The following is a 12702-nucleotide window of genomic DNA, read 5'->3' on the forward strand; positions in this document are numbered from 1 at the left end:
CAAACTCTAATGAAGATAAGACATCGATGAAATCGGCATCGATTCTAGACCAAATCGAAAACTAATTTTGACTTAAGCCATCGCAAGTCAAAATTTCTGATTCAATCAGTGAATAAGAACGATCAGATATTTTCTTGGGCTCAGAATGATTACACATGAACAATATTAGACATTTGAGTTTTGCAGGACTTGATCAAATGATTTGATTGGGCTTCGAAATTGAATGATGAACAGTGAACAATTCTTGTTTGGGCTGGGCTTCGAAAATATACATCATATGAATCAGTGATTTTTGAATGAATAAACAAAATTTGAGAATAATATTTTGATTTTTGGTATTTTGATCTAAACAAAAATAATTGGATCAATCAATGGGGCTGAAACGGATTTGATCCAATGAGGCAAGTCGATCAAAAATGAAAAACGTAAAACACGAATCGAAATCATGGACGTTTTGGAATCCATTTGAGAATTTGAGATACCTTTTTGACGATTCGAGACCCTTTTGCAACGAATGAATCAAATTTAGAAGATCTTGGTTCTTTAGTTGGAACGAGAAAATCTCCAATTTGAACATTGTACCACCCATTATGCGTGATGTACAACTCGTTCTTCGTGTTCTTCGTGTTCTTCAATGATCCAAGAACATCTTCAAAAGAACCACCAATACTTTTGGGTTTTGACTTCAAATTCATTGCAACCTTTGGAGATTGTTGCTTTGGAACCCAAATTTGCTTCACGGATTTCGGCTTCACAACATTTAACGATTTTTGTGAGTAAACCCGCTTGTTCTTCCGATTAATCTTCTTTTTCTTTTTCTTTCTCATCTTTTTGCATCTTGAAGACTTGATTTCATGAACAAACCCACTTTCCACAACATGAACATTTTGAGTTTGAATCAAATCTTTTGGAGTTTGATACTTGTGATTTTCTTGGATCACCGGCTTCCGATAAGGAATCATTTGCTTCAAACGAATCACAAGAACACAAAATATCATCGGTTTGAACTCCAATCAAGCAAAAAACTTTTTAATCATGAGAATCTACTTGAACTCCTTTTTCTTGAACATCAAGAACATCACATTGAACTCCATTGTCAAGAACTTCAACAAACTTAAGAGCACGAAGATCATTTGGGTCTTCAATAAGAGAAACATATTTCTTTTTGAACAAATATTTTCTTCTCCAATCTTATCACTACTACGTGTTGATATGGACCATATAATATCAGCCAACCATTTGATCTCACAAAGTGGTTGAAATATCAAGCTTCCATGATCATCCTTTAATCCTCCATAAGAAACCATAGTTTCCCAAAAAATCAAATTGTTTAACACTAACCCATAATATTGATCTTTATTGACTTTGTATTTGATACCTTCAACGATCACAATCCAAGAATTATATGGCAAATTCACCATGATCACAAAAACTTGAAGATTTCTAGAGAGAGAAAGTGATTTTGAATGGGTTTTCTAGAAAGAGAAAGTAAAAATCACTTGAATTCTAGTGAAGAAAATCGAATTATGAATAGAATCAAAGATGAATTCGATTTCTAGAATCCAAAAACTCTCTAAATCATGAAGATCAAAGATCAAAAAATGAATCACCAAATCTAGAAAGCCATCAAGGATCAGTTCTTGATCTAATCAAGAACACCCGCTCTGATACCAATTGTAGTGGTGTTGTTTATGATGGCATGTGCGGAATAGAAAAGATCTAGTGAATCATCATGTAAAAACAAGAACACAAGGAGTAAATAAATCTTTTTAAGCTCATATTAGATCTAGAAAGAATATACAAATGGGTTTGTACAAAGTTTCTCTCTCTAGTCTAACACTCCAAATGGTTCCTTACATAATGGGAGTCACTCACTTCCTATTTATAGGAACGACTCAACCCATTTACACATACAAGAGGGTAAGCCTAAAACACTACATCCAAGAATGACTTTGCACCCTAACAGAGACCATATCACAATTCATCCTCTAAGGACATCTTAGTGCATTCTTATGGCTAAGAAGAGGAGCCATGAATTGTTGAAGTGATTAAATCAAGAAGATGAGTCATACTTCGTTCCAAAACAATTCTTAGAGTCATAATCCAAGATTGTAACTTGAGTGACATATCTTCAAGAAGGTTTATTAAAACTGATCAAATGTAAGAGTAAAATGTGTCCTACTCTTGTACATTTGAAATTGGTAAGTTGTGATGTTTTGGATAAAACAGAGACCAACTTCGGCCAATTGTGTGAAGTGTTTGTCTTGATAAGAATCCGCACTATCTTTTGAATATTTGTTTGTAAAAGAATGGGTCTTAGAAAGAGAGTCTTATATGTCAAGAGGACAGTGGGAGTCTTAAAGATCTTGAAAAAGCTTCAAGATCTAATCAAGAATAAAAACCTGTAGTTTATCACTAACACACGACGTGAGGTTTATAACTTATCGTGTTGACATATTCATATTTATGTGCCCATTCCAGTTAAAGTTGGCTTTGCATATGAGTTCTGAGAGTTCTCAATTGGTTGCATAACAACTTGGAAGCAATGGTAGGCCCTTGTGCTTCCAGGTGGCAAGAAGTAAAGACTGCACAAGTTCAGTCCATATGAGTTTGGATTTGTCACTAACCTTATCTTGTGATTATGGTTTTGGCAAATTCACATGGATAGGAACTCATACACCATAAAATCTAAGTGTCATAAGCTTTCTCTCCGATTCACGAAAATGATGGTGGGGAAACGCTTTCACGAAGTGGTTTTAAGTAGATAGCAATTGTGATATTTGCATTCTCAAAGTCGTTAGTGGAGCGTGTGTGGTTAACCGGCACACTAACATGGACTTGTGAGGAATAACAAAGGTCTAAAAAATTGAGACTGTGATTACGACATCCCTTTTCATAGTTCTGAAATTGTTTAGACACACATGTGTGCTATCTAAGGAAAGGTGTATGATTTTGATAAAGTTTTATCAAAGTATTTCGTATCAGAAGTCTGAACTTTGGTAAGAAAGTCAATAAAGTATTGATTTCTAGAAGTCCAGCTGATTTCTGAGTACATGTCAAAGCTAGTGGGAGCATAAGTGTTATGCTAACAATCATCATGTTAGTGGGAGCATGGTAATTATGATAAGTGTTGCAAGTTAGCAATATTAATTATAGAAAACAAAAGTTTCAATTGGGAAAAGTTGTTTTACTATAATTAAGGGAGAGGAAATTATACTTCATTTCAATTCTAAAAGCTTAGATTGAGATTTTAATCATCTTTAGTCAAAGATATATATATATATATATATATATATATATATATATATATATATATATATATATATATGAATTTTATGTTGGAATGGCTCAACTTAAGGAAATTCTATATATATTGCGTTCTCAAAATTCGATTATGATTACGGCATCCATTTTCATAATCTGAATTATGAGAACATGTCAAATAGAAATATTATAGCAAAAAGACTGGTCTAGTATCATGTCTTTATGTGAGACATCATGAATCGTATCCCATATGCTTCGGATATAGGATCGATTACATGTGTTATAATATTCATCCTTTCTAAATTTTCCAAATGCTCAGGGAATTAAGAGGGGAAAAGTCTAGAATTGGATATAACTAAAATGATTAAGCAATTTCCGAGGACAATCTAAGGTTTACCAAAGATTGGTTGCTCATGGACAGTTGGAAGTATATTGTTAATTTTGGAAGGACCATATTGACATATTCTGAAAAGAGGCAACTCTTGTTCAGAAGTGATAGTCAAAATGGGAATATGGAAATGTTTCCATAGGTGGATGTTATTCAATCTACTTTGAAAAACTTAATGCAAGAAGGATGTTCAAAGCAATGTACTTTGAATATGAGACTTTGAAACGCCCGTGTTTCTAGGCTAGGCATTAATGATGATGTAACAGTCTAGGTCAACCTTTGTAACTCATTTTGAAGAAATAAAGAGGAATTATGTGATTATTATGTGAATTATGTGTTTTATGCTTAATTATTATAATTTAATGAATTAAGGATAAAAATAAGCGTCGAAAATAAATATTCGATAAACCCAATATCTATGAAGGAAGTTGTAGTGGTCGTGACAAGGATTCCGGATATATAAAGAATGCCGAAATCCGAGTTATAACGAAGAAGTTATGAACTGTCGAAGTTTCGCGACAGAACCGGTACCCCACTGCGTGACGTAAATAGTGAATTTAGGATAGAACAATTTTTAGCCTTAGCGATCTAAATAAAAATCGTAGTATTCGTTAAACCGAGAATTTTCATAAAAAGAACGCCTAAATCTGACTTCATATGAGGAAGTTATGATTTTTCTAAGTTTCAGCTTAGCAGTAGACAGCTAAAAACTCGAATTTTAGATCGAGTGATTTTTAGCCGACACAACCTAAACGAGAATCGAAGGTCTCGTCAATAGTAGTACAAAAGGTAAAAAGACAGACGAAAACGGACATCAGATGAAGAAGTTATGAATTTTTAACGGATTTTCCTGTCCCGGTCTGTTAAAAATAATAATATTAAAAATAAATTCAAATTTAGCTGACAGAATCTAAACGAAAGTTGTAGAGTATAATTTTACCTACGCGTGCATATAAAGAACGTCGAAAACGGAGCTCGTATGCGAAAGTTGTGGATTTTAGAAGTTCGGGACACAAAATTCGAGAAAATCACTAAAACCGAGGAATTTCGCATGGTCAGACTTCGGCCACGTCACCCTCGCTCGAAGGCCGCCTCGTGTCCGCCACGTGCTCGTTGCTGATTCGACCGAAGGTGCGGCCCAATAAGAACTCGATGCGCCTTGCACCAGTGGCATATCCGAAGCGAGCCACCTGCCCTCGCCTCGCATCCGACGCACGTCCCTCCCCTCCGGATCCTAGCCTCGCATCTGCTGCCGCGTGGAGCCTTCTCAGCCATAGATCTTCGGACTCGCCCCTATAAATAGAAGGGTGCGAACCCTCCCGGTGATAATTTGGAAATATTCACATCTTTCACCCCTGAATTCATATTTTTATCATTCCAACTTTCCCTGAAGCCCCTGTATTATACCCAACACCTGAAACATGTTCCGGAGTGCTCGAAGAGCCCGAGAAATTTATCTTTTCGGTTTGAAGCTCAACCTTCGCAAGGCCCGGTTTTTCATTAAAGCTCCCGGTTTCATCGGAAACGATCGTTTTAGGAAACGAAGTGCTGCCCGATTATCGTTAAATCAAGTGAGTGTATAGTCACTTTCATCTTACACATAAATATGAAGTATTTTCTATAAAATACGGGCTATGTGTAATTATATTAATTGTTTATTTGAGATGACTGTTGAATAGATGTTTTATACAAGTTTTAAACTGTATATGTATTTTTATCTACAAATATGTTGGGTAAAACATGGGTAGACGAAATACTTGATGTGTGTTAAAATGATGAGAGGCCTCGATGTTGTTGTTGTTGTTGTTGTCATCTAGCGGAGTATAGATGACGACCACAGACCTTTCTAGACAGTCCAGTGGAACGCTAGCAGGTTCGCAACCTGTAGGTGTTGGTGAACTATATGTTCATTGGTGTACTCCATCCCCCTCATGGTTGCCTTATTTGACATAAATTGTTGAGGAATCCCTAAAGTAGTGTTGTCACCCCGATGAAAATCCTTAGACTAGGTCTATTATGATAGGTGTTTAGGGACGTAAAGTGAGGATAACGGGAATGGGTAATCAGGGTTATTGTTGGTTGCTGAAATTAATAAATTTATTTTTGGTTGATGAATTTAATAAATTTATTATTATTTGTGGGTTGAAAACCCTATATGCTCACCAGGCTCCCAAGCCTGACCCACTTAGCTTTTTATATTACAGGTAGTGGATCCCGAGCATAGTCGGATGATGATGAGAGATTTTTTTATTATAGGCCAGTAGTTGTAAATAACTGTTGTAAGGCTTATAATGTACTGTTTATGCTTTTGATCTGTATCGGAACATGACATCCCGAGGTTTTGATATAAAATGAATATATATATTTCTTTAAGAAATGTTTTGATAAATTTTTATCATGTTTTGTTTTGGGGACAAATTCCGCAACATCTTTTAGAAAGATTACTTTGATTTTATTTTAAAAGCATAAATTAAATCGGTCTTTTCTGGCCGAGAAATTTGGGGATGTCATAGTTGGTATCAGAGCATTAGTTTAAGCGAACTAGGAATTTGTAGGATTTCTAGACTTAAACTTAGAATGCTAAGTGATAATCGTGAGATGAGTGTCTACCATGTTTTAGACACGAGCACTAGTTTATTTTAGGAAAGATGTCTAAAATGATTTTATGTGCTAAATGCTATATGTTTGCCATGTATGTCATTATTTGTTCGGATTTATGGTCTGTTGCCGACCGGATCTGGAAACCTTATGTGTTTAGGATTCTAAGCGTACGACTACGACATTAGAACTAGCATGTAAGCGTTTCGGAGTGATAAGGAGAATTTAAATATCTATCGTGAATAAAGATCTAAATTCGCCTTATTTGGTATATAGATTATAATGGCCGGGTGTTTGCATTGGGACAATTCCGTCTGAAATGTCCGGTCTTCCTGCACCCATAACAGGTATAACTGGGTCCATCCTTTATGGTGTTGTTGTTGTTGTTGTTGTTGTTGTTGGGCATCTGGTTTTGTGGAAGTTGGGTCCTACAATACTTTGCTGTATGGCCCTTCCGGTTGCATCTTGTGCACATCATCTCTCTGCATTCCCCGTGGTGATGGTAGTTACATTTGTTACACTTGGGAAGATTCCCTGTGTACTGTTTCGGAGCATTTGGCGTGGATGAGGCTGGAGCATGTGGTGCTGTGGTAGCTTTGGTTGCTGCATGGACAGTCACTGTCTGTTGCTTCTTAGATGATTCTGAGTTCTGTTTACCTCTTCTCTTGTTGTTCTTCCCTTTCTTATTCTCTTCTTCCTTCTTAACATCCGCTTCCACAATCTTAACACTCTTCTTGCTGCCATGACCATACAGTTTCTTGGCCAATCTTTTGGCGCTATCAAACGTCTCAGGGTTTGCCGCAATGACATTCCCTTGGATAGGTGCAGTCAATCCCCAGATGAACCTCTCAATCTTTTTCCCTTCTGAGGTGATCATACCCGGACACATAAGGGATAGCTCGTTAAACCTGGATATGTATGCTTTGATGTTGGAGTTCTGAACTGTCAAGTTCCACAATTCTTGTTCCATCTTTTGTATCTCGCCTCTAGGGCAGTACTCTGCCAACATCATTTCCTTCAGTTCTTCCCAGGGCATCGCGTTTGCCACTGGAAGGGTCATGGATTCGATGTCACCGTTCCACCATGAAAGAGCTTGATCAACAAAGGTACATGCTGCGAACTTGAACTTGCACCCATCTGGACACCCGCAAATTTCAAAGACGGATTCAATTTTCTCAATCCACCTCTTTAGGGCTATGACACCTCCCGTTCCATTAAAGGTTCGTGGCTTGGCGTTGGTAAAGTCTTTGTAAGAGCATGTTTTGGTAGTTTCTTGATTTATTCCGTTGTTTGAACTTCCAGCTCCCTGCCCGTTTCTTCCGCCATTGTTCCCTTGGTGGATTTGCGCCATGGCTGCTGTGACTTCAGCAGATACAGCGGCTTGAAACGCAGCTGAGTTGACTTCCGGTGGTGTCGGTGGTTGGTTATTTCCGCGGTTTGGTCTCTGAGGCATCTTGCTGTTACGGAACAGAAAGATGTTGAGTATGTATTGTTTTTAAGTTGAAAATTTCGTTAATCGATTTTTGTATCTAATTATTCCCATATATTCACTCCAAACAATAATAGTATACAACACATAGCAGGTCACAAAATCACCATAAAACACATAGTATTTTTCACTAATAATATCCGTACTTTGATACATGAAAATTTGCTCGAAATAGCATACATAGAGGTATAAAGTTCGACAGCATAACGACTCTATCATTAGTGTAATCACTTAAACATGGAGTCGGTAGTACATAGAAAACATAAGAGAACATAGCACTAGTAGGGTAAAGCTGGTCCTAACAAACTAGGAAGCGCCCAACGGTGGCAGCGAGATCATATACCGAAGTGTTGTGCCAACAACTGAGCCATCTCAGTCATTTCTCCAATGACTTCATCTCTTTCCTGTTCAGCCTGCACCGCTCGTGCTTCCATGGCGAATAGATGTTGTCGTAGTGCGGCAGCCTCAGCCTCCGGAGAACGATTCTTTCTCACGGGATTTCCTGGTGGGGCAGGGTGGTTCTGTTGTGTCTCGCCAGTAGGTGGTGTGACGGAGGCTTCGTCTGTGCCTCTTTCTTCCTCCATATCGTCATCGGTCCCATCAAACTCGTAGTCGGTGTCCGTGTACTCGTCGGATCCAACACCGTGCGCTCCCCCTTGCTCTTCCTCCAGGTCGTCCTCAATCATTCTGTGGGCCACTAAGACCTGATGAAACTGAATTCCCTGATGCTCCTCTTCCATAGTGACTGTGAGGGGGAACACGTAAGGAGGTATATAAATAAACTATTATTAATCCTAAAATATTTTTAGTTGTTATAAAAATTGGGTTGATGCATTCTTCTTGTTTAACAATAGGGTATGCCTTGGGTTTACTGACCATCACGATCGTTCCAGGGCATGTGATAGTTGTATTACGAAGAAATGTAGTTGATCAGGCTACATTCATCCCTAATACAACTGTGAACAGTCCTGGCTTAACCGAGATGTCAGGTTCTCGCAATCGTCTTATTCGATTTGTTATTATGTTCGTTTTTCTAAGTCGCACAAATAAGAGTGTTTATTAGCACATTTTATTTGTTTTGTTCAGAGTTATTTAGTTCTTGTTGGGTTTATAGTTGCATATCAATGTGTGGTTAGATATGCCAGTTCACTATAAACAGAGCTCTGATACCAACCTGTCACACCCCCGAACCAGACGGCGGAAACGTCCGAGGGCTCGCGTGACTTAAATTGAAATATCATCACAATGAATATACATGAAACGTAACACATTCATCACCCAACATTACATAGTACAACTGGCATTGTTTACATCAAGTACATGGTTTACATTACATGATCCCAAAATATATAGTGTTTGGTGATTAGCTACTACAAAAGAAACTTTCAACACACTGGATGCTTCCTCGTTCTAACGATTACCTGAGAATACAAGTTATTTTGAAAACGGTCAACATATATAATGTTGGTGAGTTCATAAGTGTGTTTGATGTAAAATAGTTTATGTCGTTCGTAAAACCCAGAAAATCCGATATTTTATGTATTAAGACTTTTCTTGAAAATGTTGTGATGATCCTGTAAGTATATGCGTGAATGATTTCAAAACGTGAATAAATGAGAAGTTTTGCATTATAGTTTTTGAAAGTACAAATGAGTAAGATTGGTTTCCCCGGAAAACCCAATGTTTTCCGATAAAAAGTTATGATGGTTTTGCATTATTGTATCGTCACATCGAATGAATATGATTTCCCTTGATTACTTAAATGATATCGGATTTCTACGTGAGTCGTTATAACCATGCATGATAATGACTAGTTCGTCTGTCTTGGCATTCTAATGAACACCGAAATTGATCTGAAGATTTTGTCACCCTAGACTGGCCGAGTCTAACTGTAGCGAACAGCTTAGGTGTGGGGGAGTCACCCCCGTATAGATCTATACACAAACTCTCGCTCTCCCTCCAGGAGACTTTGATTACAACTACAGACTACGACCGGCACTTATTGGTGTGACCCGTTATTACTCACTTAATCCACATGAATTTGATTAACCTTGATTAATGACCTGATTTTAGTTTACTTGAAGAGAAGGTAAGCCTAACAGACGAGGAGAAGATGACTACTAGGCCATACTAATTTTGTATGTTATTTAAGGCTGTCGAGTATACGAAAGGCGTGTTTGCCCATTTCGCATAAGGTTTATTTGGACCTTACTAGTAATGCTAATGGGCCACTGAGGCCCAATAGCATGTAAAAACCATTGAGGGTCCTTTAAGCATGTAATTGGGTCACAGGAGGCCCAATAACATGTATTATTTATGTTGGGCCCAAAAGTCATATTAATGGGTCACAAAGGCCCAATAAGCATGATTAGAATCTCTCAGGCCCAACCATTAGAATGTTTACTTGTTTTGTATAGTATTAATGTTGCGAGATGTTTAATCGATATGTCGTAAAAATCACGATTTTGTTTTATAACGATTCATAGATTTATAAAAAAATAGTTATTTTTCTATTTAAAACCCATAAGTTATAAAGTTTTGTATATTTTGACCCAATTATTTTATTATTAACATAATTGACCAAAAACATTAGTTTGACGTATTCAGCCCCTTATTTTGTAAAGTTCGTAATTTTAGTCCTTTTTATAATAAAATGACATATTAGGTCCTTGAACTATTTTTCTTGACATTTTTGACCCAAACACTTATTTAAATAATGTTTTAAGCCCAAAAGTAAATTTTCGGAAAGTTTCAACCCTTTAGTTAAAAGACTTGCATTTTAATCCACATTTTTCACAATTTTTACACTTTTTACCCAAAATCCAAAATCTTTGCATTTTCAATCCTTTTTAGCAAATAAGGTCATTTTAACCCCAGAAATAGATTTATTTACTTTTCTACCCACTGTTTTGAGAAATTTACCATTTCAGCCCCCTTAAAACCATATTTTTCGCAACTTAGGCCTATGGGTCGAAAAGCCCAAATTTTTAGCCTAATAGGCTACAAATTTCATTTTTAGTCCTTTGAAAAACATAATGTTCATAGAAACTTCCATTTTAACTGTTTTGACATTTTGAGCCTTGTAAAAACCGTAAATGACAACTTTTTCCCAAACTTTTGTTTATTTGACAAAAATAGTCCAATAATGAGTTTTATGTTGTAGTGTGTTGTTTTAAAGCTTGTATAGTAGTTTATCTTGACATGTTAAGTGAAATATGACCTAGATCACACATTTTTCCTCCTTGAACTATAGATCTCGAAATATCTTTCATTTTTAGCACATATTTACCACAAAAACACAAGAAATCACACATAACATACAAATACACATAGATCTTCACATTTTACTTGTATTCTCCCCCATAAATCATATGAAAACCGAAAATAGAGGGGTATGAACTCACATTGCTTTGATGTTCACGGTTTTGAAGAAGAAAGGATGAAAATGATGAGATCTTTCGGCCTAACAAGCTTCTTGGGTGGATCTCGAACTTAGTATGTTTCTAGGAGCATGATCATGAATTTAAGGTGGTAAGAAGAGTGAATGCGTGTAGAAAGGAAATATGTTTGCAAGATCTTACCACTAGAGTGTAGCTTGGAGTGATTTTTGGGATGAAATATCCTTGAATTGCTTCTAATTCTCGAAAAGTCTTGATGAGAGAGAAGGGATGTTCTTGAATGTTTTACTTAGAGAGAGTATGAAATGTTTTGTGTGTGTGTGTGTTGATTCTCAGCCACAAGTATTAAGAAGAAGAAGAGAGAGAGTTGAGGTGACCATTATAGATGCATGTTGGTCCATGCATGGAAGTATGAAGTGTAATAGTGAGGTGGCAACCTTAAAAGTCAACTCTTCCCCTTTTTTGTAGTTGGGCCGAGAGGGAGAAAGGAAGGGAAGACTTGGGCCTTTTGTGCTTGAGTCCATAATATGAGGCCCAATTTGATGATTTTCGGCCCATTGGGCCTTTAGAGTAGATCACGGCCCAATTTTGTATAAGAAAATGGATTTTGTTGTCATTGATTAAGCATCATACATTGCTTTCAAGTTTTAGTTACAATGTTATCCTTGTTTAATGTTTACAAAAGCATTAGAATTCCTAGTTGTGACAGAGCTTTCCAGATGTCACACCCCGAAACCGATGGCGGAAACGTTCCGGGGCGGAGGACGTCATGTATAGCATCACAACCAATGTATAATAGCAATCATAGCAACGCAACCATTACAATGAATACTTAAATAAAAATGTTTACATCAATTTGGAAATCGTCAGAAACTTGTTTGAATTACATCAAATAGTACGTATGTAGATCAGCTTAAACTCTTATTGCTTCCAGTTTCCCAAAAATCCAGCAAGTACCTGTCTATTGATTTTTTGAGAATACAAGCAGTTTGAAAATATCAGCATAAAGCTGGTGAGTTCATAAGCGGTAGCTTGTAGTGAAATCTTGTTGATGAGTTAGCAGAAATGTTTGTATAGTTTCAAGAAAATCCGATATTTTCCTTAGTGAAAATGTAGTGTTATCAGTTCTGTAATAAACCATGAAAAATCCGATATTTTCTTTAGTGAAAAGGTAGCGTTATCGATTTCGTATAAAACCATGAATGTTCGTTACTGAAAACTGTAGTGATATGCGAAAATACTACCTCATGTGACTAGCTAAAGCGAATCATGAAGTATAAGTATTTTGTATGTGAAACCATTGCATAATCGGTTCTGTTTGAAAACCCTGGCTTTAGCCAGTATACATAGTGTGTATCAGTTCTATTTAGTAAAAATAAAACTGTTGAAGAGTGCCAGGTTGTAAACTAAAGGTGATTTATACATAATGTGAGTCATATAACCATGCTTGATATGACTAGAGACCTTTCCAACGTTCTTCAGGCGTTGAGTTAAATGACATTTGTCACCCTAGGCATGCCTGCCCAACTGTAGCTAGCAGTTCGGGTGTGGGATTGTCAGTCCCG

Source organism: Lactuca virosa, chromosome 5, assembly GCF_052849685.1.
Source record: "Lactuca virosa cultivar CGN04683 chromosome 5, Lactuca_virosa_CGN04683_v6, whole genome shotgun sequence".
Classification (NCBI taxonomy): domain Eukaryota; kingdom Viridiplantae; phylum Streptophyta; class Magnoliopsida; order Asterales; family Asteraceae; genus Lactuca; species Lactuca virosa.